The following is a 27700-nucleotide window of genomic DNA, read 5'->3' on the forward strand; positions in this document are numbered from 1 at the left end:
TGGACGAGCACTCGCTCATGCCATGGCTCTCCCGATTTCCACTAAGATCATCAGGAGAACGAACGCTGCGATCAACAACACTGATTCCCCACTGTTGGGACCAGGAGATGAAACCGCGCGCGCGTCTGCACCGAGAATGGGAAGCTGTCCAGGCGGCGCGTTCAGACGTACCTGGCAGAAGCGGTCCGCATCGCGGATGGACCGGTCGGTGAACGTCAAACACGTGCGTCGGGCGGCGCCAAAGAGCAGAGTCCGTGCGAGCGAACGGCGGCACACAGTCTCAGGAAAAGCTCCAAGCGGAAACTTCGAATGCCGTTCGAGCGCTCCGGCTGTGGTTATATCTGCCGTCACTCCCAGACTGACATCATTGGCCCGTGACGTCACAAAAACGTCACGTTGGAAGAGGGAAGGTGGCGAGGAGGCGGCCTATGTTGTATGTGTATACCTTTCCTTTTATTTGTTAGGACGGCGGCTGTATTGTGTGCGGTCTCGCCGATAAACGGCTCTTCTCCCACGGGCACGTACGCTCGCAGCGGAGAAACCTGGTCAGACCGATGGGAGAGTATCACGCCCAATGTTCGCTCGCATTTCGAAGCGTCCTCCACGAGCGGGAACTCTTGGGCTACTGAGAGGTACAGACCACCTTCTCCTCTCAACGATATATAAGCCTCAATGGGCACAACTTAAACCTTTGTGGAGTGCGAGTGTAGGTGTGATTGGTGCTTGTTCAGCGCCCTTGGGGGTTGATTGCAAGCTGCTTTGTTTTCGGGATCATACGCTGGTGCAGCTTAACGTATATAATAAATAGCTGCTTTACATAACAGTACTATCTGATATGCCCGTAATCACAAACTAGAGGGAAAGAACGTTTTTTTTTTTTCGTAGTTCGAGCTTATTATACACAACGATCGCACAGTTTCGAAGGTGGCGTGTGAAATGACTGAAATTGCTCTGTACAGAGTTTATGCGCACGCGAAATGTTGGCTATACAAAAAAGTAAAATTAACGACAACATATTGAAAGGTTACTTCAAAAAGCCACGTGAGTTTGTTCCGTCTGGAAGGCTGTGTATGCGAAAATTACGTCCAATTTCAGCACCCCGAATTCACAAGCAGTCCCCTTAAGATTAACTGTGTGACTTCAAGAATTCAGTGAAACTTAAGCTCTTGCCATCTTTTCTCTCTCTCTCTCTCACACACACACACACACACACACACACACACACACACACACACACACACATATATATATATATATATATATATATATATATATATATATATGCCCCCCCCCCCACTAGTTGTCTAAGAGGGGAGAGGCCCAAAATTGGTTCCGTACATTGACATAATATGGAAGGGGGCGCTGCGACTACCCTTCGCTTCCATCTGAAGGGGAATCCTGCGCACGCTTGAGATGGTGGCGTAATTTTGGCTAAATCTATATCTCATAGACGTGTGTCCCCCTTAGTTCGCTCATTTCTGATCTTGTAACGTTACAACCGAGAGCCGAGAGCGACAAAGTGTCTCCACCAACCTAATCTCGCTTTTAGCACGGACCCACCGTCTGCTAAGTTGCGGGTTCGATTTGTGACCTCAGTGCTCACGTTTCGATGGTGGCGAATTGGAAAAAAACATCTGTGTGCTTAGATTTAGGCACATCTCAAAGAACCCCAGGTGGTGAAAAATAACCAGAAGTGCCCCACTCCAGCGTGCCTCACAATCATATCGCGGTTTAGTATTTCCTGCGTGCTCCTGCGAATCAGGGCTGGGTAAGAGGAGCTTATACCAGGCATTGCAGTTCGGACAACGCTGCCGCCTCACCTTGACAAGTAAGTGCGTGGGCGAGGCCTTTCGACCCACTGCCAGAAGCGATCACCACCGAAACAGGAGTGCAAACAAGTACTCGTAAGTGCTCTGAAGGACGTCTTTGCTGCGTTGGCGAGGTGTATACGTTAGAAGGAGTGTGACCTTTGAAGTTCTTGCGAGGTGTTTCGTGTTGCTTTTATAGTCACAACGGACATAGTGTTGCAGCTTTAGCGGCCGCCATCGCCTCGTCTGCACGAAAGTTGTTGGCGCGTACAGATTGCATATCAGCTGTTCTCGTCCACGCTACATTCACACGCTGAAACACGACCAGCAAATGAGAAACATCCAGGACCATACGCGCCGATACTGCTGCTTTTCTGCCGTGACGTAGGCTAGTTTCGCGCGTGATTCGCACAGCTAGCTGAGGCAGCAGTCAACTGGCCTCGCTTTACGGTGGAATTCTCGAGAAGCCCCGCAACGTGTGACGCGATTCGGATTAAAACGTGGAAGCCATATAAAGTCAGAGGTGAAACAAAGAAGTGGAGGCCCGTGCCAACAAGCCGCAATGCAGATAGCGCACTGTGACGCAACCGCTGTCGTCGCGTGACGCCGGGGAACATTGGGTGGCGCTGCTGCTGCGATGAAGAGGAGGAGGTTAAGCGGAGGAGTGCGAGCCAGCAGACCCACCATAGATCATCGCAGCGAACGACTCGCCAGATGCCACAATTGCGGCACCAAGGATCGGGTCATTTGACGACGCAACGGTTTGCACGCAGCCGTTAATCAGCGAGGATGAGTGCTTACTTCCACGAATTCGTGTAACGCTCACGCGATACAGCCACTGGTTGCGCCATGTGCGAGTATATCAATCGTAACGTGACGAGCGCTGATGGGCGAGTCACTGCTGGTCAACGGACGTTATTCGTGAAAAACGCGACGGAATTCGCGTAGGTTTCGCCTTTTACAGTGAGCTCCACTTATGACGTTTCGGTAAGATATTCTTATCTGCACTGGGGTAAAGGAGTCGGGAATATGTAGGGAAAAAAAAAATGCAAATTCGGTCACTCCACACGCGCCAAAGGTCATGAAACAAGAGAATCGAATTGTAGCACATGTGAATTGCCCGTGCCCACAATATTCGATCAAGACGAGCTTTTGCATGGTACCGGAGCATCAACAAGCCTCCACAGAGTCACACGAGCTCTTCGCGCACATAAGGCTCATGCCACCGTATACCTCAGCCCAAAGGCAATATAGTGTTACATTCACATATAGGGACTCCGTATACGGACTCCATAGCGGAGGAAACTGATATGCTTCATTTTACTGATCACATTTTACGATTGTCAGTCCTTCGGAAGTGTCAGTAAGCTTTGCTCTAATTGCGGTTTTGTTTTGTTAGGATCCGTGCCATGATCTACAGTTCGAGCCCACACAAACGACGTTTTCTAACTGCGAGCACTGCATTTCTATTTTGTAGGTGCCTGACGAGTTTTGCTGTAGTTTAACCAGTTGGCAATGAAAGCAACCTAAAACAAGCAAAAAAAAAGTCTTGTCGAGTGCACCAGGTGCAGTGACTGGCTAGTGGGACGACGTATGGGTACCGTCGCCTGAAACAAATGCGGCGCTACAAGTTTGCACTGGCACAGAATTTCTGCCGTACAAATACCAGATTTACCAGCACGAATATATATATATATATATATATATATATATATATATATATATATATATATATATATATATATATATATATATATATATTCAGACTACATAATTTTCTCTAAATACAAACTGACGACCACATACATTTTCTGGAGGGCCAGCTGCCAGAAAATCCTGTTTTCATTTTCAGCCATTTTTTTAGCAGTTTGCCAGGGAAACCCCTTTATTTTCACGCGCAAGCGGCACGAGTTTTCAACTCACGAGAGCACCTGCAGCCGCAACAAACGCAAGGTGGCCCCCCAGGTGGCCAAAGTTAATCTGGACTTTGGACCCTTTACTACGGCGAGTCTCGATCATGCGTTTGGCGCGTAAAAACCCGGAATAAAGTGTAACAAAAGGCACACTCATTACGCAAGTAAGAGTGGCCGAATGGAGCGAGACATTTCACGGTGCCAGCGCAAACTCCTATATTTGGTTCAGCTTTGTTAAATTTGCGAAGAATGACAGAAGGCTGCCCTACTACTCCATGAGTGGCGGGCTGAGGCTGAATTCTGCTGGTTCATTCGGAGCGTCAGTGCTAAATTCACGAGGGAGCACAAACCGAATCGTTGTCGGTGTTCGCTCCTCGGACAGACGCTGAGCGGCCGGAATATTCGCTCGGAATGGACCAGAGAAACGCGCCACGCTGTATATATACCGATACGCCCGAATCAGTGCAAGCAAACACAGCCACAAGTACCTCACTCGTTTCACTCAGAAAAAGTGAATAGATGACATTACAACGAAGCCAAAACGTTAGATGAGCGTCATCGGCGCTTGTTTTTACAGTGAGTATACGTGTGTGTATACCATATATAATACAGTGTCTTCGGTAGATTTGTATTTAAATCGAACAGTTTCAGGGGAAACCCAAATCAAAATGGTACATGAGAGGGACCTTGGTGGAAGCCCCGTCCACCAACAAGCACTTTTAAGTACAAATACACCAGGCCGTGAAATGAAACTGCGACCGTGTCCACAGCAGCAGAGCAACGTCTTCATTCCTCGAGTCAACGCGAATGGTCTCGGCGAAAGGTCTCCAACGCGTTAGGTTTACCAATGTTCACGGAAACGGCGTGCTTTTGTTGATCTTAGCTTGTCCTTGGCTCATTCTTTTTGTTCGCTCACAACCTGCAAGATGATATACGACCACAAACCCAACAAGAGCCTTGTTGACAAGCTGCCGACCCTCAGTAACCATAGGTGACATAAGTTCCTTAGTAGAGAACTGCAACGAAAGATCTGTGACGCCGTGGTGACTCGTTGCTACAATCAAAGCAGAGTAGGAGCGAGGGTGGATTCCTGGTCTCGACTTCCGTTGTGGCGCGCAGGGCAGAGATGTTCGAATACTTAATTCGATCTCTTCTATCTTCTCCAAACAGACAGGTTTCTATTACCAAAGATAAACATTGGTTATAAAGGAGGTTGAGGACTCGAGTAATGGGCTCTCCGACGGGCCTGCCGTGTCGGTTCGCGCGCCACGCCCCGTAAGGACACGCGCGTATCCTGTTCCCAGGCTGCGTTGTAATGCAACAACGCGTGCTCCGGCACAATTGCGGAGGCGCATGGCAAATCCCTCCGGCGTAGCGCACCGAGAATGAAGCCTTCATCCGCCGGGCTCGCTCGACGAACGCCGTTCGAACGGCGCCGCGCTTGCCCAAGGGTCGCGTCCCGAACGCTGCGCTGGGGCCGGTTTCACCGGGACAGCGCAGACAGCGCGCGCGGCGGAGAAAGGAATGCCCGCAAAAGGGATCCATTTCTCGTCAGGGTGCAACAGGGGCGTCGTCCTTGGGGCAACCGCGCGCCATATGCACGGGCATTTCTCCGCAGTTTGCGTCGGCCTCGCCGCACTCTTCACCGATTCGTAGCAACTTTCGGACCTTTTGTAAGGAGGAGGGGGGGTACGTTTCTACCCCCCGCACATGTCCCGTGTGCTGGCACTCTTGTCTGCAGCCGGTAATAAAGGTTCTTACCGGAGGCACATCTGCCGCGCTGTGCGAATCGCCGCAAAGGGACAGCAGCGGCGTATCAAGCGCGTACCTGCTATAAACGTACACGCAACACCACTGAGCGCCGTGGCCGTCACGGTGTTTTTTTTTTTTTTTTCCTTCTCTTATCCCACGGCCATAAAGATATTATTCGAGTAGCAAAGGTCATCGACGAGATTTCGAAATAGGATGCAGCAGCGCCCACTGCACTCTCCTCCTCCTCAGAGCTCCGTCAGCTTAAAAACGGGACCCCTCTTTCCCCGGCTGTGCATACGTATGTGCGCGCGCTCTCTCTCTCTATGCTTTCGTGTTGTTGTCTTGTGTGTACACGTGCACGGAAAGTTTGTTTCAAAGACAACTCGGCCAAAATGCTTGCTTGGCCAAAAAGCTTCGAATACACCGCGCGGGCAAGTGCGCTCACAGACGATCCCAATAATGAAATACAGGCGTTTGGATAAGTTTTTCTTGCGAAAATGTCGGCTGTAGCATCCATCACCTTGTATACCCGTGTATCTGGACCTCTAAGTGAGATAATATCTATCGTGCCCCGCTGAAGCATTTAGTTTCCCAAGATTAATAAGCTTATGATGGTGAAGCGAACCCACCATGATGGTATGGCTGCGGCGTTTCAGTGGCGTGGGCATGATGGCGTGCATGGCTTCGATTTCTGACGACGTGTGTAGTAGGCGACCGACCCACTCATCCTATACACTGATTAAACAACCATTATGAGTCTTAATGTCCCGTGTAAACGCTTCCCAGCTGCACATAGCCATTCCAGGGAGCCATTCCGAGGAGCCATTCCACATAGCCATTACACGCAGTATATCCACCATACCATGCGGCATGAGCCAGTCACGCCCAATATGATTAGCAACACGGGAGCGCGTGGCCTCAAGGAGTTCAGAGATTTCACACGGCTTCAACTTTCCGTTATTTCCATACATATTGTTTTTGGGATGATCTCCAAATTAGAGAGCAGCGTTTTCTCGTGAAAATAAGGGCCGGTGGAGGCCGTGCGCGATCTTGGAGTTCGTGTGCTTCCCTGTCGCCAGTCATATTGATCGCGATTGCATACTCCCAAAAGCGCAGCCTTTCACGTCCACAAGGAGCGCAACTATGAAGCTGGACCAGCGAGGTCCAAAGCCGCCTTGTTAATCGCGCGCGCGCATCGCACCACAGTGCCCGAATGCGCGCGCATTTATCGCGCTCCGGTGATGCGCAGCATGCGTCTCTTGGCTGACGGTGCGTGTCCGACGAGGCGTTCCCCGAGCGTTGTGTACACACAAGTCACGGCCCTGTCGAGACGAGGACGCGCTCAGTGTGCGTATACCTGCAGCCCTCCTGCCGCCAGAGACCGCCTGCGGGCAGCGTTTAGCAGCGTCTCCGTGTCGCACCTGACAGCAGCGCCGGGCTCGACTGTCGAACCGTCGCCGACACCTCAGCTATTCACCTGACCTTGATTGTTGAGAGTGCTCGGAGAAGGCGCGCTTCCGGCTATTTCCGGCCTCGCGTTTTCTTCCAAGTGGCTCCGAGACACCTCGGCGTATCGTCGCCGCATCACGTTAGATAGAAAGACTCGGCGAGGATTATAACCAACACACGAGGTGGAAATGGCTTCGAGTTTCCTTCGTGTCATGCCATGATTGTTATACGAGGGTATTGACTTTCGCGGCAGAATCTAAACACACACACACACACACACACACACACACACACACACACACACACACACACACACACACACACGGAGAACAATAACGAACAACTTTTACGGAGAGCAAAGTAAGTTTACGGGAGGCGCACGCCTATCAACATTGATCTGACGCACTGCGCGATCGCCTGAATGGCAGTCTTTTTGCCCCGCCATGGTGGTATATAGTGGCTAAAGTACTCGGTTGCTGACCCGCACGTCGCGGGATCAATTCCCGGCCGCAGCGGCTGCATTTCCGATGGAGGCGGAATTGTAGGCCCGTGTGCTCAGATTTGGGTGCACGTTGAATTACCCCAGGTGGTCGAAATTTCCGGAGCCCTCCACTACGGTGTCTCTCATAATCATATGGTGGTTTTGGGACGTTAAACCCCACATACCAATCAATGAATGACAGTCTTTATCGACTGCACCGCGTGTGTCCGGCGGGTTGTTAATTCATCGACGAGCTGTACCCCTATGGAATACATGGCCTCGCTCTGTGTATTATGCACTCGCGCGTCCACTTGCACAAGCCAGCTGGGTGTGACGCCTTCTTCCGCCTCGCTCGCGCAGCCAGTCGTGGCCGCCAGGAAACGCGCCAGGGTCGCAGGAGCTTCCGCAATGCAGAGGGAGACGCGTGGCCTCGCTCGAACAAAGTGGAGCGTCGAGATGCCCTGCAGAGGCCGCCGTCACTGGTGCGCTCGCGGGGGGCGTTGTGCCGCGCCGGCCTCAGCATGGAAGTGCCCGTCACCCTGATTATCTCCTTTCACACCCAGAACACGCGATCATCATCATCAGCCTGACTACGTCCACTGCAGGACAAAGGTCTCTCCCATGTTCCGCCAGTTAACCCGGTCCTGTGCTTGCTGCTGCCAATTGACACCCGCAAACTTCTTAATCTCATCTGCCCACCTAAACTTCTGTCTCCCCCTAACCCGCTTGCCTTCTCTGGGAATCCAGTTATAGTTACCCTTAATGACCATCGGTTATTCTGTCTACGCGCTACATGCCTGGCCCATGTCCATTTCCTCTTCTTGATTTCAGCTATGATATCCTTAACCCCCGTTGGTTCCCTACTCCACTCTGCTCTCTTCTTGTCCCTTTTTCTTCTGGCTTCATATATTCCCGACCACGGTCCACTAAACTTGCTGCTCCTCGATACTTTTTAAAATAAATAAGTAAATAAATAAATAAAAACAGACTCCACCTCTTCTAATCAAATACAATTTTGGAATGTCTGCAGCCATCACAGCCTCTTCCGAGCCGGGCCAAATACTTCATTTCGATTTCTTGCAAGTGCTTGGTGAAATTTTTCGTACTGTGGCTCCTGCCACGGTGGTCTAGTGGCTAAGGTACTGAGGTGCTGACTCGCAGGTCGTGGGATCGAATCCTGGCTGCGGTGGCTGCATTTTCGATGGAGGCTAAAATACCGAAGTCCTGTGTGCTCAGATTTGGTGGCACGTTAAAGAACACCAGGTGGTTGAAATTTCCGGAGCCCTCCACTATGGCGTCTCTCATAATCATGTGGTGGTTTTGGGACGTTCTATTCCACATATCAATCGAAATTTTTGTACTACGTATAGTGGCCCACCTTCCCATCTTTATTGCCAAAAATGTTGTTTCATGGTTCGCGCGATACACCTAAAAAAGGGCAATCTTCGAAGGGTTCCTTTTTGCATGCACGGTTAATATAAACAACGTCACGCTGGGCACTAAGATACGACGCTCACATTCAAGACGAGCGTTCTTCCGTCGTCTTCATCATATCTGCATGCGGCAGGTATACGACCACCCCCGGCTGCCATATCGCGTAGGTGTTGCTGCTGGTATTCTCTGAAGGTTTATCACCGACAGCGCGATAGCCGATTTCGCGCCACGTCACACCTGGCCGATAGACTAAGCGACGTTCTCATGGTACCAACCCGAACAGCGCGAAGTTACGACACTCGCTGGCTGTGCGCAATTCGAGTCGGTACCACAACGCGAGCGGTATCGAGAAGAAAAAAAAAGTTGATTAAAGAGAAAACGTCACTGCAAACATTATCGATGGATGAGTGCAGTGGCTTGTTCTCAGATACAAGATTCGGAAGCAAAGCGACGCGGTTCTTGGGACGATGCGCTATAGCGTGCCTGCAAAGCACGTCGGGCGGAGGGCTGCAGCTTCCTCCGTAGGAAACGCATTCCCGTGAGTAGCAGACCGCCTGACGCCGGGCGACGCCACGGCTGTGCGCGGGTTCCGCGCCTTTTAAATAGACGCGCTGCTCATGATGCGCGTCGGAATGGGGACGCGTGGGCGTAGGACGCGCCGCTTCTTCATACGAGACGCCGCCACTGACTTCTTTAGCCGCCTGGCGTTCGCGCGCCCTGAAACTTCGTTCTTGCACGCGCCGTCATTATCACCACTGAAGCGCTCGTTAACAAGACGATGAACTGGTGCAGAAACCCGATCCGGCCGCTCGAATGCGGGGCAATCGCAAGTTGCACGCTCGTAATAAAAAAACCGCGGGGTACCCCGCGTCGAAAACGCCTCGTCGGGCGGCACTCACCGATTCCCCGTGCTGGACGCATGGTGTGTCCGGTGGCTCGCAGGCCCGCACAGGGGAGACGTGTGTGGCGTCGTATCCAGAGTGTGCGGAGAGAACGACGTTGCGGAGCAATGCCTGACGCGTATCTCTCGTGGGCGCACCAGTCGCTCGACTGTGGCCGGCGCGCCCGACGCGCGGCCCTTTTGGCCGGCCGACTCGTCGGAGCGGTCGTACCGCTTCGTGCGCGCAGACGGCGCTGCCGCCGCAACGGCTGCTCGGAACGCGGTGACCGCGCAACGACTTGGTGGACCGAGAGCCATGCACGCCACAGCGGCTGTCGACGGTCGGGGCCAATAAACTCGGCCCCCATATCCGGGGGCAAAAAAAGGCGAAGGAAGCTAATTTCGACCAATCGCGATGCTGGACACCTGATATATGAGCGAAGAGAGGCCGGCGAATGGCAAGGGATGCTCACGAACAGCAATATACAGTAGCGGGATTAGTTTTGTGAATTCAGCCCTTAAATTGTTTGTAGAATGTTTAGCCGGCACAACGAGATCATCGTAAATCCACCGTTGCATCCCTACTAACTTGTGCATGCTATACGAAGGCGCTCGTTTAAAACGAATCACTTTCGGAAGCGAGCTCGAAACAAAATTGTCATACTAAAGGTTGAAATGTAAAGTAACGTAACCAGCTGGCGGAATAATGCACACAGACTTTCTCTTAAATGATCATTGGTTGTCCGCATCGCCTCCACCAATAACACTCAAAACATCAGGAATTCACTCTTAAAACAATTTATTGCGTCGTGAGTTTTCATGAAAAGTAGTTGGTGAGAGCCGGCATGAGTTCCCAAATGCGATGAATATTATTACATGTGTCGTTGCAAAATGCGCTACCCCCCAGGTGGTCAAAATTTCCGGAGCCCTCCACTACGGCGTCTCTGATAATCATATGGTGGTTTTGGGACGTTAAACGCCACACATCAATCAAAATGCGCTAGAAAGAATTTCTAGTGCCATTGATGTGCACAGGCCGTGGACGAATCACGGAACGGAGCACCTGCACTTCACAAAAGAACGAAAAGAAAGCACTCAACTTTCGTTGACACCGCGTCTTACTGACAGCAGGAAACAGGTGACAACAGCGCTCGAGGTGGCTTTACGGCGAGCGCAGTAGAAGCTATGAGCACATACTAGAGTGAGCAACCAGTGACATGAACGCAACTGTACAGGGTTTGCACCTAGCAGGATGGCGAACGCAGTTTGCTGCGCTTTTTGGTCTCTCTCTCTCTCTCTCTCTCTCTCACACACACACACACACACACACACACACACACACACACACACACACACACACACACACACACACACACACACACACACACACACACACACACACACACACACACACACACACACACACACACACACACACACACACACACACACACACACACACACACACACACACACACACACAAAATAACAAGACGCTCTATCATTCGAAACTCTCCAAGTATAGCTTCTCCGTAAGAATTGTTTGACGTAGCTACACTCATTGTAAGGCTCGGGTTTGTATAACGCTTTGGCTTTCTGGCGTGGTATGAGAAAAGATCCCATAATTAAGTTCACACGTGCTATTGATCAAGTAACAATAGTAACAATGAAAACTTCAATTATAGAGTGCACGTCAATAAATAAAAGTACACAATGGAAAGTAATTCCAAAAAGAAAAAAACGAAAGCTAACAATAATGAGTGGCTCTTGTTCGCAGCCTTACCTGGTAGCTTTTGTCTATTCTTTCTGTCATTGCGCACCTTCAGGATAGGATTTGTCAGCCTACCGCTGCTCCCTCCCATTATTATATCCGCGTGTATATTGTGCATGTTTTCAAGTCGAGTAATACAAAATAACACTCTCCTGTGACATATAACACGCGTCCAACCGGGCGCTAGAAACGGACGCGATGCTTGAACCGTTCGCGTGTCGATATAGTTCACTGCGTAGCAACACTATATACTTTCACCAGCGCTTCGAGCACGACCTCATTCATCGTTGCTGAAGTTGCAGCTGCGTACCTACGCTAAGGCTGTCGGATCAACGTTTAAAAATCCAGCTTTTATTTTTGAACGCTCAGTCTGTCTAGACTGAGGACGCTTAGTGTGTCTGGAGTGCCATGTTGCTATTAAAAAAAAAAACACGAACTTCCTGTAAATTTTGTGCCTCTGACCACATTTCAGCGTTCGCGATGCCAGTTTTTTTATTTGAGCAATTATTTGAGCAATTAGCCTCGTCGACGCGTCGCAGAAGACTGTTCAGATATCAAGGTTGCATAGCCTCCTGGCCTTTGCATTTTATTGTTGAGTTCGTGAGTGCATGTGCAGCCCCTCAATAATTATTATTTGGTTGCTTAGTGGCGTAAATGACGCTCTAATTAATGGTTATACTTCATTCAGGAGGGTCAGATGATACGTATTTCTCCAATTTGCCAGTCTCTACTCGTTTAGAATTTCAGTTCTTGTAGTATACTGATATTATGCCTTTTTTGATTTATCAGGTACATTAAGGTATTGAAACTTTACGTATAAAGCTATGCCACTTTTTTGTATTTTTGTTCATTATTACATCTTCCGTCAGTTCACGTATTCATTGCCACTAGTTAGAAAGTTGTAACTTTATCCCGACAGTTACAGGTGACACTTCGATATCTTTGCTACACAGACTGCTTGTACACTTCACACAAAACAGCGCAAAAAAAAAAAAAAGCTGGACGAGTCGAAGAAAGACACAGACGACCGTATGTGCTTTTCACTTACTGGTTCAGTTTTTTTTTTTTTTACTGTCAAGCTTTCCGCGATGTATGTGAAGCATGTCGTATTTCGTGCCAACTTGCCCAAGCAACCAGGTTGGTGGCTATATTTATGTAAATATAGTGTCGACGATTTAGTACGGAATTCCTCTGTATTTTTATCACACAGTAGAACTCGCTGAAAAGTTTGCCTCGGTTATCTTAGACAACGCGCAAATCGCCTTTTCCAAGTATTCGTCTTGGTGACTTGATGTTCGCCGCATTCTTTCCACTTCTTCGACCCTTATGATTTAACGAAGTGATTTCCAGTTTGTTGACTGAAGGACAATACGAAATGTTTTCAATGCGGAATGCGCTATGGAAAATGGTCAGGAATAGTAATTGCACACTTGGCAACGTGTAGTTACAAAATGAAGCTCGATGTAAGAAGAAAAAAAATCAATGCTTGAGTGTGCCTTTTTCTACCACACTCCTACCCTCCGAAAGAGCCGTTGAGGTGACCGCTTCTGCGGAGAAGCACTTCGAGGAAGCAATCGCTGCTCACCCATGCATATTTTGAGTGATTCGCGTACACAGGCATCTATCGATTCTCTCGACAACGAACGATCGACGGGACCGCGATATGGACCCCCCCTCCTGGACGACCGATCGAATTCATCTATTGGAGCCGCATGTCCTGAGTTCGGTTGTATTCACGGACGTGTTCCACAGAGAATTTGGCTTCGCTGACTGCCGAAGGTCGACTGCGCATCACCGGGCGGCCGTCTCCATCAGCGCTCTCGCTCCAGTTCTGTTCCCTCCTCGACATTTCCCTGGTATCTCCATCTCCCGACACGACTATACGAGATACGGACAACTCGTAATAGCGAACGAACTGTTTTGTGAACACACATGCGGAAGTTCGCCTGGCGAAGGCATTCAGACACCCGCACGTTGCGCGTAACGTGCCCATAGTGCCGCTTCGCTATCATGGTATTTAAGTGTCACTTGATTGAGCGAAAAACGTGTGATGGAACATCAGTTTCGACAGGTGGGCTTTCAGCCTCGCTGGACGAGCTCGCTGAAAAATGCCTACGTTACACACACTCCGCTGCAGATGCCAGTTCGATGGAGGTACACCGTGAGCCAGCCGAGCGCTCAATAAACAGCGAGAGAGCGGAAAGTGAAAGCGGCACGTACGTGGCGCAGAATAAATTACGGGGGTTACACATGCAGACTAATACCTGCATGTGTCCTGCGGCCGCCCAGAATTTCATGTCTGGCATACACGGCTACTGTGTGCATCGTGGGGTCCTGGCCGGCATCTATCACATGATTGCAGCCCCCCCGCGTCATATCCTTTCATTTTTTCATCCCACTTCCCCCTTGTACAAGAAGGGGTTAGGACGCCTCTTGTCCTGGCTGCTCTATACTAGAAGCTCAACGCTCGAGCGGCAATCATCTCCAGTCGACTTCCAGAACAGGGAAATTACCCAAGTTGTACTGTGGAACCCTGCACTTTTCTGAATAAATGTTCTTGAACCACCTGCACCATGGCTTGTGGTATAATTAAGCCGGAGTTGAGAGTACTTTTCGAAAAGCCACGGCGTATGCACGCTCTCTAAACATTCTCAATATATCGGTCGCACGATTTCCATCCAAGAACTGATAGTGGCGTGGCACAGGAACGATAATTACCTGCCAGCTCAGACAAGTGTCCATGCGCGCAAGCTTATCGATCTATGTACGTGACAGATATAGAGCTGTTTCAAAATGCAGGTGTATGGGGAACGTTTCATCTGCCAGAAACAATTTCTGTCACTCGTGTATTGCATTTGTGCTCCTAAGCCTCAACTGAATCTCTTTCACGATAGGAAAGGGTTGTCGTTATCGGACCGTAACAGGCTGTACAGTCGGGGACATAATACTTTATCTCCAGTAAACATAAAATCGAGCGTTCTGCCGCTCAGCTCGAGTGCATTTGTGCAGGTATGCGACTCGAACAAGCATATTTTATATGGAGACGATTATCATCGACACTGCACGGAGACAATCGATGCTTGTTAGGAAATAGCGAGCTCCAGTGGGCGCGTGCGTGAAGCGCTCCTGCGGCGAAACGAGGGCACGCCGGTGATAGCACAACAAGCCAAAGCTCAGCTCCGAATTCTGCTGGAAGAAAGGGGTTATTTGATTTTTGCTTAGCTTCAGAACCATCCACTGACTTTGCACATACGAAGCTTGCGCACCCATCTTTCGCTATTTGAGACGAAACAAACGTGGAGGCGGTCCTAGCAAAATTGCTTGAATTCTTTATCTTTATATCCCTTACGATAAGTGCGCGATATGGCCAGCTAATCCACGCCATGGATGCCCAGGCGACACCTGTCATACAGCAATGGTTAGGAACGCAGGTAAAGACATACGATGGACATCATACAGGTACCTTATAGAAGGTCACCTTGCAACGCGTCCGTGCCCCTGCTCCGCATTCACCTCAATTTAATAATGCGCTATCAGTTGTGCTTGCAGAACGATATGCGTCCTAATTTAGCTTCGTTTGATTGTATACGACTCTTGCACGAGATGTGTATTCCTTGGTGCTTTTTTTTTTTACCAGGGTCTTCTCTAGCAGTGTCTACCGTACGGTAAGTACTCAAACAGCGTATACACCGTGGTGATCGGCATGTAGGTTCTTTGGTGATCTTTATTAGCCTGGCGTAATCGTACGCCATGAGCAACTCAAGGAGCTAAAAGAGTTTCAAAAAAATTTACGTGCCGACCACGATCGTACGGTGTTTCCGTACTAACCAGTAATCCGGCACTGCTAAGACTGCCTTGGCAAAGGATGACTCTGGCTTGGATGAGATGCTTGCCGTATATGTGCAGTCCGGTGCGGTTCCCGTATGCCCACAGGCTATCGGGGCAGGCCCTGACCGCGCCCGTATGCGGTCCACTATGTAGTGCAGAGTCCACGTTTCCGTCGCGAGTTGCGGCGTCCTCCTTTTTCTCCGGCCTCCGATGCACCGTTCCTTCTTGCTTACTTCTGTCGGTCGTCAGCCGAGTTGACTCCGGATCGCGCAATGCTCCCCGTTTTGCGAGCAATCCGCGCAGACGTCGCTCGCGTCTCTAGGGAGCCGTGGAAAATTTTGCTTTTCTTGCGTTCCGCTGCGCTGCTGGTTGGCGGTGTGAGCGCGCGCTTCTCGCGTCAAACAATGTCCACCATCGAGCCTGCTTGCAGGTTTAGAGTCCATGCTGCGCGCAGATACAGGCACCACACATGAAGTGCATCATGTCCGAACTACCGCATGCAGCACTTCGACAAACCGCACATGCTGCGCGCTGTATGCTCATCTGCAAGATAACGCAGCACAATCATCGAGTCCACTAGTATCGCAAGCGATGTCTGTGCGATGGGACACAAAATGAGCTATAATTAGAAAAAGAAAGACCGTTGAGGTTGCTAACTGCGGCTCATATTTTACATGCAGCATTGCGTCTTGTCTGCGGCGTGACACTGGGCGCACACGGATCGTAGTAACGATGATAGCAAATCGCACCACACTCTCAAAGCTTGTACCTGAACTATAGAAGATAGTGAAGAGCTTCGAAAGTGAGGATGCGTTGTAGTAACACGAATTTTCTCAACGCACTGTTGCCTTTGCATTTCCGGACTCCATTCAAATGTTTACCCCAATTGCAGGGTTGAACCCATGACCACCGTGTATTCCGCAAGAGCTAAAAAAAAACACGAAACACAACAACTTGGTTATATTCACGTTAGGTGTGGTGCAATAGACCAATTTATATGATCGATGCGGTGCTGCAGAGCTTTTGGCAAAACGCCATATTATCATACCAAGCAGCGCATATTGCGATATTGCCCGGCGCTTGTGGCTATAAACTCTGCCTGGCGCTCGTGGACACACATATGTCCGCCACAAAGTCCGGCATACGTTAGAAAATAAACGTTCTTTATATTTTGGAGAACTTAACTATTTTTCATCGGCGATTTTCCTGTTACTAATCAGTGCTGATAGAAAACTGGTCGTCGACCACGATGTCAAAACTTAGACAATATGCGCATGCATTATGATTGATATGTGGGGTTTAACGTCCCAACACCACCATATGATTATGAGAGACGCCGTAGTGGAGGGCTCCGGAAATTTCGACCACCTGGGGTTCTTTAACGTGCGCCCAAATTTGAGCACACGGGCCTACAACATTTCCGCCTCCATCGGAAATGCAGCCGCCACAGCCGGGATTCGATCCCGCGACCTGCGGGTCAGCAGCCGAGTACCTTAGCCACCACGGCGAGGCATACGCATGCATTATGAGGTGACGGTAAACATCGAGGCTTATTCTTCATTTAGTGTATAAGACGCCCACTATAAATGAGAAAAATAACTCGAGCTATAATTGGAAAAAGTTACTTCCGGGAGTGTTTGGTGCTGTATGTCTTCACCTGCTTTCACTGAACAATTCTGGCATTGTACAGCCCTACTTTGTTTTGGATCTGTGTGAGTGTTCGATAATAATGTTGTCGATGTTGCTGCTTTTTAATTAAAAATAAGCTGATGTTATCTCTCTATCAATTTTGTGCCCTGAACTCTTCGGAGCGGCATCATGGTAGGTTTGCAGCCAAAATGTTCCAAAAGAGGAAAACTGAACTGGAGGACTTCACATGATTTCGACCATTTGGTGTTCTTTAAAGTGCATTGACAACACGGCGCAGTGCACGGACTTGAACCATGGCACATTCAACGGCCGCGACCGGCCTCGAGCCTGGGTCTCGAACCTGGGTCTACAGCCAAACAAGACTATGCAGATTCATGCGGACGCGTGCGCGTCTGTGTGCGCTAATCAAACTCAGGGCATACATCGTTCTTCAAAAGACACCACAAGCGGAATCTGGAAGAAGAACAAAAGACTTTGCCGCTACCACTTTTACTGTTATGCACAGCGTTAATCCCGACGCGGGACATATTATTAGTGAAGCAGCTGATCAGTAGAAACAAAAACGCGTCACTTATAAAACAGAAGTTTTGTGAATTCGGCCACGGAACGTCCTCCACGAGATATGTCGTCGGGGTTAGTTTGCTTCATGACGGAGAATAAATCAAAATATCGCAGAAAAGGACGCACATAGGGGACGGCACATCCTTCTGTTTCCTCTCTAGCCCATGTCTTTACGTGTCAGTGCGTTATACCGTCTTACTCGCAGCGTTCGCTTGCGCGTGGCACAGCACGTTTGAAAGAATCCTGTGGCACTCTCGCAGGCCGATTGAGGAGCGACTGTGCACTCCGTCATCACGCGCACACACACACACACACGCACACACACACACATACACACACACGCACGCACACACACGCACACACACACACACACGCACACACACACACGCACACACACACACACACACACACGCACATGCACACACACACGCACACGCACACACACACACACACGCACACACACACGCACACACACACACACACACACACACACACACACACACACACACACACACACACAACGTTGGCTCGTATTTTCAGCAAGGTTGTTCCACTGCCTCACTCCTAAGTGCTGGGTGAAAATGGCATCAGGTGGTTCTAGCGCGCACCGCGTCAGTGTTTTCCAGGACGACTGCAAGCATTCCAACGCGAGCGCTCAAAACTGGACGCGCTATATCCCTGTTCCGCCCACAAAGTTCAACGACGGTCGACAGTGCGAACTATCAGCGGGCCTCGCCGGAGCTGTGTTGTGGAAAGGAAGCGATTGCTAGACATTTTTCAGAACGCAATTTCCTGGTGGCGTGTGTACGGCAACTGCAAATCAAAGGAAATGACCACGACCACCACTCCCTTTTCCGAGATAGTCTGATGGACACGTGCTGACATATCTTGCATGCCCCGACGCCGCAGCGGAGTAATTGCCGGTACATACTTCCGGGATAACCCGACATGAAGCAACACCTGTACACTATTAGGAGAATCGCGAATTGATTAAAGCAAACCAGTGCAAAAAAAAAAAGCACGGCTGTTTATTAGGCAGCAAGGAGAGGACACTTCCCCTATCTGTGTTCTTGTTCTCTTTTCTTGAAATATGCAAAAATGGAGCAGTATAAACGATGAGAGAGAGAGAGAGAGATAAAGATACAAGGAAAGGCAGGGAGGTTAACCAGACGCACATCCGGTTTGCTACCCTGCACTGGGGAAGGGATAAAGGGGAGAAAAGAGGTTGCACAAAGATGAGAAGGTACACACAATCACGAGCACACTCGGTGAGCACACACAGTTCACAGGCGGTCGCTCAGGTTTGTTGACTTAAGGTAAAGAAGCAGTGCTTTAGTTGCTTTCTGCGCAACTGAGGCAGATGCCCAAGGTCCTAGTATCTTCTGCACACAAAATGGTCCGGGGTCAAGTCGATTCAAAACCATCCGTAGCTGGCATCACTGTGTGTCGTAGCAAGCGCAGCTGCAGAGGACGTGTTCGATGGTTTCTTCATCTCCGCAGTAGTCGCATGTAGGAGTGTCCGCCATACCAATGCGAAAGGAGTACACCTTTGTGAATGCAACACCCAACCAAAGGCGGCATAACAGTGTATGGACGATGAAGTGCACAAATAAAAGCGGACGCGAAGACAACGAGGGTGAAGGATGGGCGGGCCTTCATTTTTTGTAATTTTTTCCTAAATCGTGTTTATTTCAATCTTTCTATTCTTTCCCTTCTGAATTAGCAAGCTTAGTATAGGCTGTGTAGCGCTGCTCATGTCTATACAGTTTGTGTTAGAAGTAAAATAGATAACAACTACTGATGGGAGTAGACAGCTGGCCCCGCTGTATTTTATTCTTTCGTGTTTTCTAAATTCGCTCTGCGGTGTATTAATGGTGTATAAACAAAGTCAGTCATGGCTTTCTTTGTAAGAAGCGTACGGGATATGCTCCGTACGTCCATCTTGTCTTGTTTCAGACCAGCATTCGCAAAGACATCCTGCGCTATAGAATTTTTAGCAAGAAAAAAACTTTGAGCCAACGAATTTTGAGCTTGCGAAAAGTTGCCATGTTGAATGCCCTAAATTTCTTTACACTCTAACTAATTCTCCCCGCCTCGACACTCTATACGTAGTTTATCTTAAGTTCACCAGACCTCTATCTACTAGGAGTGACTACGCCCTCAACATTGTAACTTTGTTCACCCGAACTGACGTGCTAAAATATGAATTTTCCCCTAAAACTATGTAAGCCTGAAAACTTTTGCCCGGAAGTGCCTGTTCCTCACCATTTCAAAAAATTCTGAAAGCCGGATCATGAACGTTCACTTGTCATTCTTGTTATCTTCTTTTCCCCCTCCTGCAATGGCCTCATTGAGGCTGCAGTATGTAAACAATAACATTAATAAAATAAAAATATTATGTGTTCGAACATGTGAAGATGAACTTTTCTAACAGATACTTACCGCACAAAGTCGTGATTAAATATGCAACCACGGACAAATGAAACACGAAGTTAGGGTTAGCAAGATGCGTTCTTTCGAACTTGTCTCCACCATAACTTCGTTGTGTCAGGATTATTCTGACTTGCACGCTTAAACTTGTGATGGACTCCCGTAACATATTGGTCATAGATAGTATTCTCGATTTATAATTAAAAAAATCTATTTTACATAGTTTTTCTCGCCTTTCAGTGGTCTATGATAGTGCACAAGCGCGGCTTCGTTTTGGTGGTCGTGTTCACTTCGCTGGTTTCGTGTTTTGTTGGTAGGTAAATGACCACGAGATCATAATGGACGTTATAGGCCCCATGTACATCGCGGACCCTTCAATAGTACAGCAAACCACTCGTGCCCCCCCCCCCCTCCCCTTCTCTTCCGTCTCGTTTATCGGATGCAAGAAGGCAAACTTGAGGAACATCACGATGGTACAGCAGCTTTGCTGCTGCTGTGCCACATCACGCTTTCATGCATGACAGCGTAACTGTGGCTTACCAGATAAGGGCAGGGAATAACCTATAGGTATGCGGAACGAATGAATGATTAACAAAGAGGCACGACGTTTACCAGGACATGTTCTGACTGGCCCTGTGCTTTGTGCTGCGGTGCGATAATAAAAAAAATGAAAAGATAAATTATACGCAAACAGATGTGAAACAGCGCAAATAATGACATTACCGACGAACGAAATGATGGTTTTCGAGGGGCGAAGCGTGGAGATTATACCTCAGAACTTAGGTGGTTAAAAAAATAAGCTCGTAAGTGAACGTACAAACAAGTCACACAATAAAGGACACACAATAAAGGATACGGAACCCTCACACAGAGAGCGGAAAAGAATGGATGGTTAGGCATCAGTACATACTTTCGCAAGTCGAATGGGGCGCTATAGTGCGATGCACGCACGCTGTGAACGCACTTCCGCGCTTGTGCGTGGAAGGCCGACTCAGGCATTACCACACCGGACAGTGATTCCCGCTCCTCTGGCGTCGTTGTTTACCGGGCTATGCGGGAAGCAAGAGGAGAGGGGAGAGTGCGGAATCGCATTTGCCTCCCGCTGACGTCTGGTGTGGGAGGCCGCGACGATGATTCCATGCTAATGTGAAATGAGCCCCTGCTTCCAGCATCGACTGGTCTTCGTATTCTGCTGCTTTCCTGTGGGATAGCTTTGAAAACAGCAGTTAGACTTCCTGTTTTCGCAAGGGGCGTGGAATAACGCACGTGTATTTTGCTATAACGCCATAGTTTCTTCTTTGGTTGGTTCATTATATCAGCAAATGGTATATTATTATATGTGGGGTTTAACGTCCCAAAACCACCATTTGATTATGAGAGACGCCGTAGTGGAGGGCTCCGGAAATTTTGACCACCTGGGGTTCTTTAACGTGCACCCAAATCTGAGTACACGGGCCTACCACATTTCCGCCTCTATCGGAAATGCAGCCGCCGCAGCCGGGAATCGAACCCGCGACCTGCGGGTCAGCAGCCGAGTACCTTAGCCACTAGACCACCGCGGCGGGGCTCAGCAAATGGTACCTGGGAGCACGAGTCACAGGGGATACGGAAGCAATCAGTACATTTGTTTGTTGTAACATATAGCATGATAAACCAATCTCGGAACAGCCATTAGGCGTGGGCAATAGAACACACAAATCTAGGCCCGGCCCGGAATAACCGCGTTACGCTGCTGTCACGTGGATAGTACGTATGTACACGTACTTGAGGTTCAATACCCTCAATTTGTATGTAGCGGTGACTTGGAAAAAAAGTCTGCGAGTACCATCCCTGCGTGAATGAAAATTGAAGGGAGAATTCAGAAAGTTCTTTCTCTGTAAATGCTTTCTGTGATAATTCGAGAGGCTTCACTAATGATACGTCCTTCATCGCGACTGGCTGAAGTTTTCTCTTTGAAACCATTGTGTTGGCACACCACTAGCACTTCAAAGAGACGCGCATGGTCTGTTGTGGTGTAAAGAGGAAGAGGTTGACGTTGAGAGACTCACGCAAACCCCCAGAGTGGGCGTGAGCCATATATATAGAGGCCATTATCATCATCGTCATAATCATCATCATCACGTGCTGTTCGCTTGTGTGGCGTATTGCACATTCTGTGTGGCTTGCGTATTATTTCTTTTAAATAAATCAATATTTCACTTGAAAAGTGCCGCGTCTTCATCGACGCCCAGAGTCGACAATTCCAAAACGTACGGCATTTTTGTCCGCGCGAGTCCAGGGCCCGAATTCAGACATTTTTTCGCTCGTGCATGTTTTTTGCTTTTATTTTTGCCACACTGATTGTGTATGATCCTTGCCTTCGCCAATATTATGTCCAGTATCAGGAATCGTTGCAATTTTCTCTTTTGAAGACGCATACCCCGGGAGACTTTTGTCAGCACAAGCAAGCCCTGGGACCGAATTATGAACCAAAAAGTCTGCAGGTCATTATTGACATCTTCGCGGTCAGCAAGCCGACCAACAGTTGTGGCGTGACACGTGTTCCTTATCGCGCTTCAGGAGTGAAATCTCACACACGTTTGGGCCTTGCAAGTTCAGTTTTCGAATGTCCGGTTCCGTCTCGCGCACTCGGCCGGAAGCCAGTCGTCACCATCCAACAGCTGGCTTGTGGCCAGTCGTGTGGGCGGAAAGCGAATGTTCGGAAACCTCCAAAAGACCAAACGCGTATAGGACACCGCCCCGGGTCTACAGCGGCCGACGAACATATGTGTGTTCAAGGGTGCGACGGTCCTCAAGGGGAGGGCGCTGCGGTCGTCGGTGGGAGCGGACGTGCCTCACATCGGCTCTGGCTTTTTTGCAATTAACGTGGCGTAATCAACAGTTACCGTGATAATTTTGACACCATCGTGAGCATGAGGGTGCGGGGAATAGACCAGTACCATTTTCAACCAAAAGGTACGAATTCTTCAGCGTTTACGAGCATCTTTTCTCTTGGGGAGGCGGCGCCCACCGCTACGCCAAACAGGGGGTAGCGGAATCGAGGCACCGCTCGCCTTAACCACTATAGGCCTGACTTCGGCGTGGTCGGCAATTATGGCCTCTTCTACGAGTAAGACAGCGTGTCCAATGGAGTATTTTGCGGCTTCTGGAACTGGAGTTAATGGCGGACAGATGCAAGTTGATATGGAAGGAGAAGCAAATACAACGGAGGATTTTCAACAAGTGGGTGATTCTGCGGCTCGAAACCCGAGCGGCAATCTCGGCCTCGAGAAAGAGACGAATACGCTAAGAAAGTCATCGCCTCTACGACAAGGGCGTCTAAAATGCGGAATGTACGACCACGCGAAGACATCAAAATCGTCGTCAGGCCTCGGGGAGGCCTAAACATTGCCAAGCTGCAGGCGACCGTGGCGACGGCAGAGGTAGCGGGATTATCAAGGGAAGACGGCAAGGCAGAGACGCTCTACCCAAATGTATACCAGAACATCTTGGTGGTGAGCAACCCGGATGAGGGACAAGCCCGGGCTTACGCCAGACTTCCATCCATCCGCGTTGGAGATCAAGTGCACAAAGTAGGAGCATATCAAACTACGCCAGACCGCATGGTGTTCCAGTGGAGGACACGCCGGCAGAAATCCACCGGAACATCATCCACTCGCGCAACCCGCTGGCGCGCGGAGCGCAACGTATTGGCAATACGACAACGGAGGGCTTTGAGGGGCTGAAGGGGCCCAATTACGTGTGCTACGAAATGGTACTCCTCCGGCACAGCCTATACCGCAAGCACGTGGACGTGTGCATGTAGTGTGGTAGCGTCGGACATAGGAGAGACGTATGCCCCAATCCCAGTGCTAAAGTGTGCTTCGACTGCGGCGCCAATTTATGTGTTCACTCCAATTTCTTGGAATGAGCACATAAATAAACTAGTAGCAGACCTAAGTAGAAGCGTTGGATATATGTACAAATTATTTCCACTATTACCCCTTAGACTAAAGAAAGCGTTTTATTATGCACTGTTCTAATCCAGACTATGTTATGGTGTCTTGTGTTGGAGAACAACGACAGCACAGAACTATAAAACGTTACTCACGTTACAGAAAAAAGCCCTACGACTAATCGAAGGATACTACGGTCACCCACAAAATTTCAGCAAACGTCCCTTATTTTCAATATATTTCTTATTACAAGCAAACCAAACATACTACTAAAAGTTACTTTTGTACATAAAAAATAACAAACTATATCCAATGTTTGATTCTTCTCGGTGTGTTGAGTACTGTCTTCGTACACCTGGCATAAGAACACTGAGAACTAGGACGACCTATCGTCAGCAACATACTATCAAATACCCAGTCTCCTCAACAAACTTGAAAATGTTGTTGACCTAAAGAAAAAAATCCAAAAATACATTCAAGGAAATTTTCCATCATAATTGCATTGAATATGTTTAATATAATACTTCGACTAGTTGCCACTTTATGTGTACTGTTGCGTCCCGCTGCCAGTGACGTCTTCGAGACGAGCGCGATGTCGTCGCCACTCAGTTCCGCGAACGCAGCGACTGTTGAGGCTGACCATTGTGTCGCGGGACGGTGCGCTGGCGCCACGGCTGGGCCCTGCGGAATGCGGCGGCGGTTTCGGGGAACGAAAGATTCGTCGCTGCTTCTTGGAGGGATGGGTCCACCCGGAACAACTGAGCATAGAGCTGAGGGGAAGTCGGGTTCCGGGTGGACGATTCACCCCCTTGATCCCCCCCTCTTACTGCGGGCCGCCCCTGCCTTTCGTGAAGTGGACTGATGGACCGAGATAGAGGGAGAGGGGCGGCAACGAGAGGGATAAAAAGGACGGAGGAGACGGCGGGCGCAGAAGGGGGAACAACGATGACCAGTTAACTTTTCTTTGAATGCAAATAAATCCTTTTTTTCAAGTTTCCTAAATGGACGTCCTGCTTTCATGACCTGCCTGATCTTGGTCATCCCACCCAATCTACCCCGACGACGCTACAAACTGGATGGCAGCGGTGGAATCAAGAAAAGGCATGCAGAAAACTGCGGACGGAAGATCGACTTCTGTGGATCCGGGATCAGCAGAACGAGACCTCGTGGCTCCGGGAGGCACAACCGTCGCAGTAACGGCATGAAGTTTTGGACGACTCCAGGAAACTAAGGACGAGCAGCAGAAGGCAGACCAGACGATCTGGGATCGGCGGTCCTGTGAACGTGGCTCTGGGAGACACGTCCTTCGCCAGCTCGAGGTTGGAAGTAGCTGCGGACGGAAGATCGACTTCTGCGGATCCGGGATCGGCAGAGCGAGACTTCGTGGCTCCGGGAGGCACAACCGTCGCAGTAACGACTACCGGAAACTAAGGACGAGCAGCAGAAGGCAGACCCGACGATCTGGGATCGGCGGACCTGGGAACGTGGCTCCAGGAGACACGGTCTTCGGCAGCTCGAGGTTAGGTGAGTGCTTGAGCGATCACGTTTTGCCGGACGATAAGAACAGGGTTCTATCGGGCAATTGGCTCTGAAGGGCCGCCACAAGTGTGCGGTGAATATTGCAGAAGTATTGGTTGGCTCTTGTGAAGATATGGATATCGGAGTGTTAAAGAAAGAAGAGCTGTTGCTGTTGGCAGTAGAGCTCAGCTTGGATATCAATAGCAGGTTAAGGAAGCCCGAAATTCGCAGTGCGATAATCGAAGGGGGTTTCGAGGAGGACGAGCTCAGCGAGGCCTGGGAAAAGATATGTGAGGAGAAGAAACAAAGGGAGGAAGAAAAGAGGGAAAGAGCGGAAGAGAAGGAAAGGCAGGAAAGGAGAGAACAAAGACAGGCCGAAATTGAGCTCGAGAGAATAAAGCTAGAGCAGGCGAGATTAGCACGCAGTGCAGATGCGGCGCCGCCGCATACTGAGAACCTGAAGATGACGAGTTTGCTTCAGCCGTACAAAACAGGCGAGGACATTGGTCTCTACCTGATTAATTTTGAACGGATCTGTGAGAAACATTCATTTCACCAGGACACCTGGCCAGAGCGGTTGCTTGCGTTGTTACCGGGTGAGGCCTCGCAGGTCGTGGCCAGACTGAGCGCAGCCGAGGCAGGCGTATACAGTTCAGTGAAGTCGACATTACTCGCAAAATACAGGCTCTCCACAGAGGAATTTCGGAGGAGATTTAGACGGGAAAGAAAGAAGCCTGGTGAAAGCTTTGTTGAGTTTGCGTGTAGCCTGAGTGATAATTTTTCAGAGTGGGTGAAAGGAGCAGGTGCGGATAACTTAAGTAAACTGAGGGATCTAATTTGTTTGGAGCAGTTTTATGACACCCTGCCGGATAACGTGCGCCTGTGGGTCAAGGATAGGCAGGAAGGTGTGTCTGTTAGGAGTGCAGCACAGCTTGCCGACGAGTACGTGGCCAGTCGAGGCTTCAGGACCCCGATCAACAGCGCACATCACTATCAAAGGCCTGCACCACGGCCCCAAGCTTACACTCGGGGACCGCAAAGCGCAACAAAAGAGCGAGAGGAAACTAATCAAAATTCGGCGCGTGCTGAAGGCAAGCTGAAAGAGCAGGAAAAGAACAGAAAGGAGGTCAGAAATCATTTAGAAGAGTTAGAGTCGCGAGCTAAGGCGCTATGTTTCAAGTGCAACGAAACAGGTCACTTTGCCCGAAACTGCTCAAAAGGTAGGCCAGTGTTTGCTTGCGTAAGCGATCACCCGAGTAACCTAGATCTTTTGAAACCTTACACGACAGATTTAATGGTTAATGACAAAAGGTGTAGGGTACTCAGAGACTCCGCGGCCACTATGGACGTAGTCCATCCGAACTACGTAAAAAGTGAAGACTACTTATCCGAATGCGCGTGGATAAGACAGGCCGTCAGCGAAGATTCAGTGTGTTTACCTATGGCAAAGGTACACATTCGGGGTCCTTTTGGAGCGATCGAGACAGTAGCAGCAGTCTCCCGTGGGCTACCAGAGGGCTACCCGTACCTTTTCTCGAACAGCTCGGAGTCACTACTCAACGACAGGGGGTGCACTTTTGCTGATGCCCAGGTCATGGCTTTGACGAGATCGAAAGCACGCGTATTGGCTCAGCAGCTGCGTTACGGGGAAGGGGAAGGTGCCAAAGCGAAAGAGTTAACAACTGAATCCGAAGAAGTTAAGCCCGACGAGGCACTTATCCCTATTCCTCCGACCGAAAATCCGGAAAATGGTCAGATTAAGAAGCCGATAATTGAGAAAAGAAAGAAACCTTCGAAAGGAAAAGATCATAGTTTGCAGGGGTCCGTGTTGGCCCCAATCTCGCACAGCTACGAGCGCATGCTAGGGGTTGACAGGGAAGCGTTACGGCTGTCTCAGAAAACTGACCCTAGTATAGCGGTTATGAACAACGGAAACAGTGAAGGTGTTTCGTCAAGAAACATCTCTTTCGAAGTGAGGAACGGTATCCTGTATCGTAAATACCGAGATAGGCGAGGGCAGTGCTACGATCAATTGGTGGTGCCATCACCATACCGCAAGGACCTACTCAGTCTTTGTCACGATCACTCATGGGCAGGACACCTGGGCATAAATAAAACCAAGAAAAGATTGCTACAGGAATTTTATTGGCCGGGGTGTTTCAGGGACGTGCAGAATTTCGTGAAGACTTGTGACGCTTGCCAGAGAGCCGGTAGGTCTAACGACAAATGGAAGGCCCCGATGGTAAAAGTGCCCATTATTTCTGAACCCTTCCGCAGAGTTGTTGTAGAT

General features: G+C 49.4%; 1 protein-coding gene across 12 annotated transcripts in view; it reads right to left on the bottom strand.

The window, feature by feature from the left end:
* The window catches only part of raw (NDT-like domain-containing protein raw), a 168436-nt gene that overhangs the window by 25300 nt on the left and 115436 nt on the right, over positions 1–27700 (bottom strand). For 2 of the 12 annotated variants that reach the window (XM_037413848.2, XM_037413850.2), the window contains exon 1: positions 172–302. The exons of 7 other annotated variants lie outside the window; for them this stretch is intronic. The gene's annotated coding sequence lies outside the window, so the exon portion shown is untranslated. Of the gene's footprint in view, positions 1–171; positions 303–9736; positions 9885–27700 lie in introns of those variants that run through there. 3 more of the 12 variants (XM_037413844.2, XM_037413843.2, XM_075879339.1) reach the window with 3 other exon arrangements.

This window comes from Rhipicephalus microplus, chromosome X, assembly GCF_043290135.1.
Source record: "Rhipicephalus microplus isolate Deutch F79 chromosome X, USDA_Rmic, whole genome shotgun sequence".
NCBI lineage: Eukaryota > Metazoa > Arthropoda > Arachnida > Ixodida > Ixodidae > Rhipicephalus > Rhipicephalus microplus.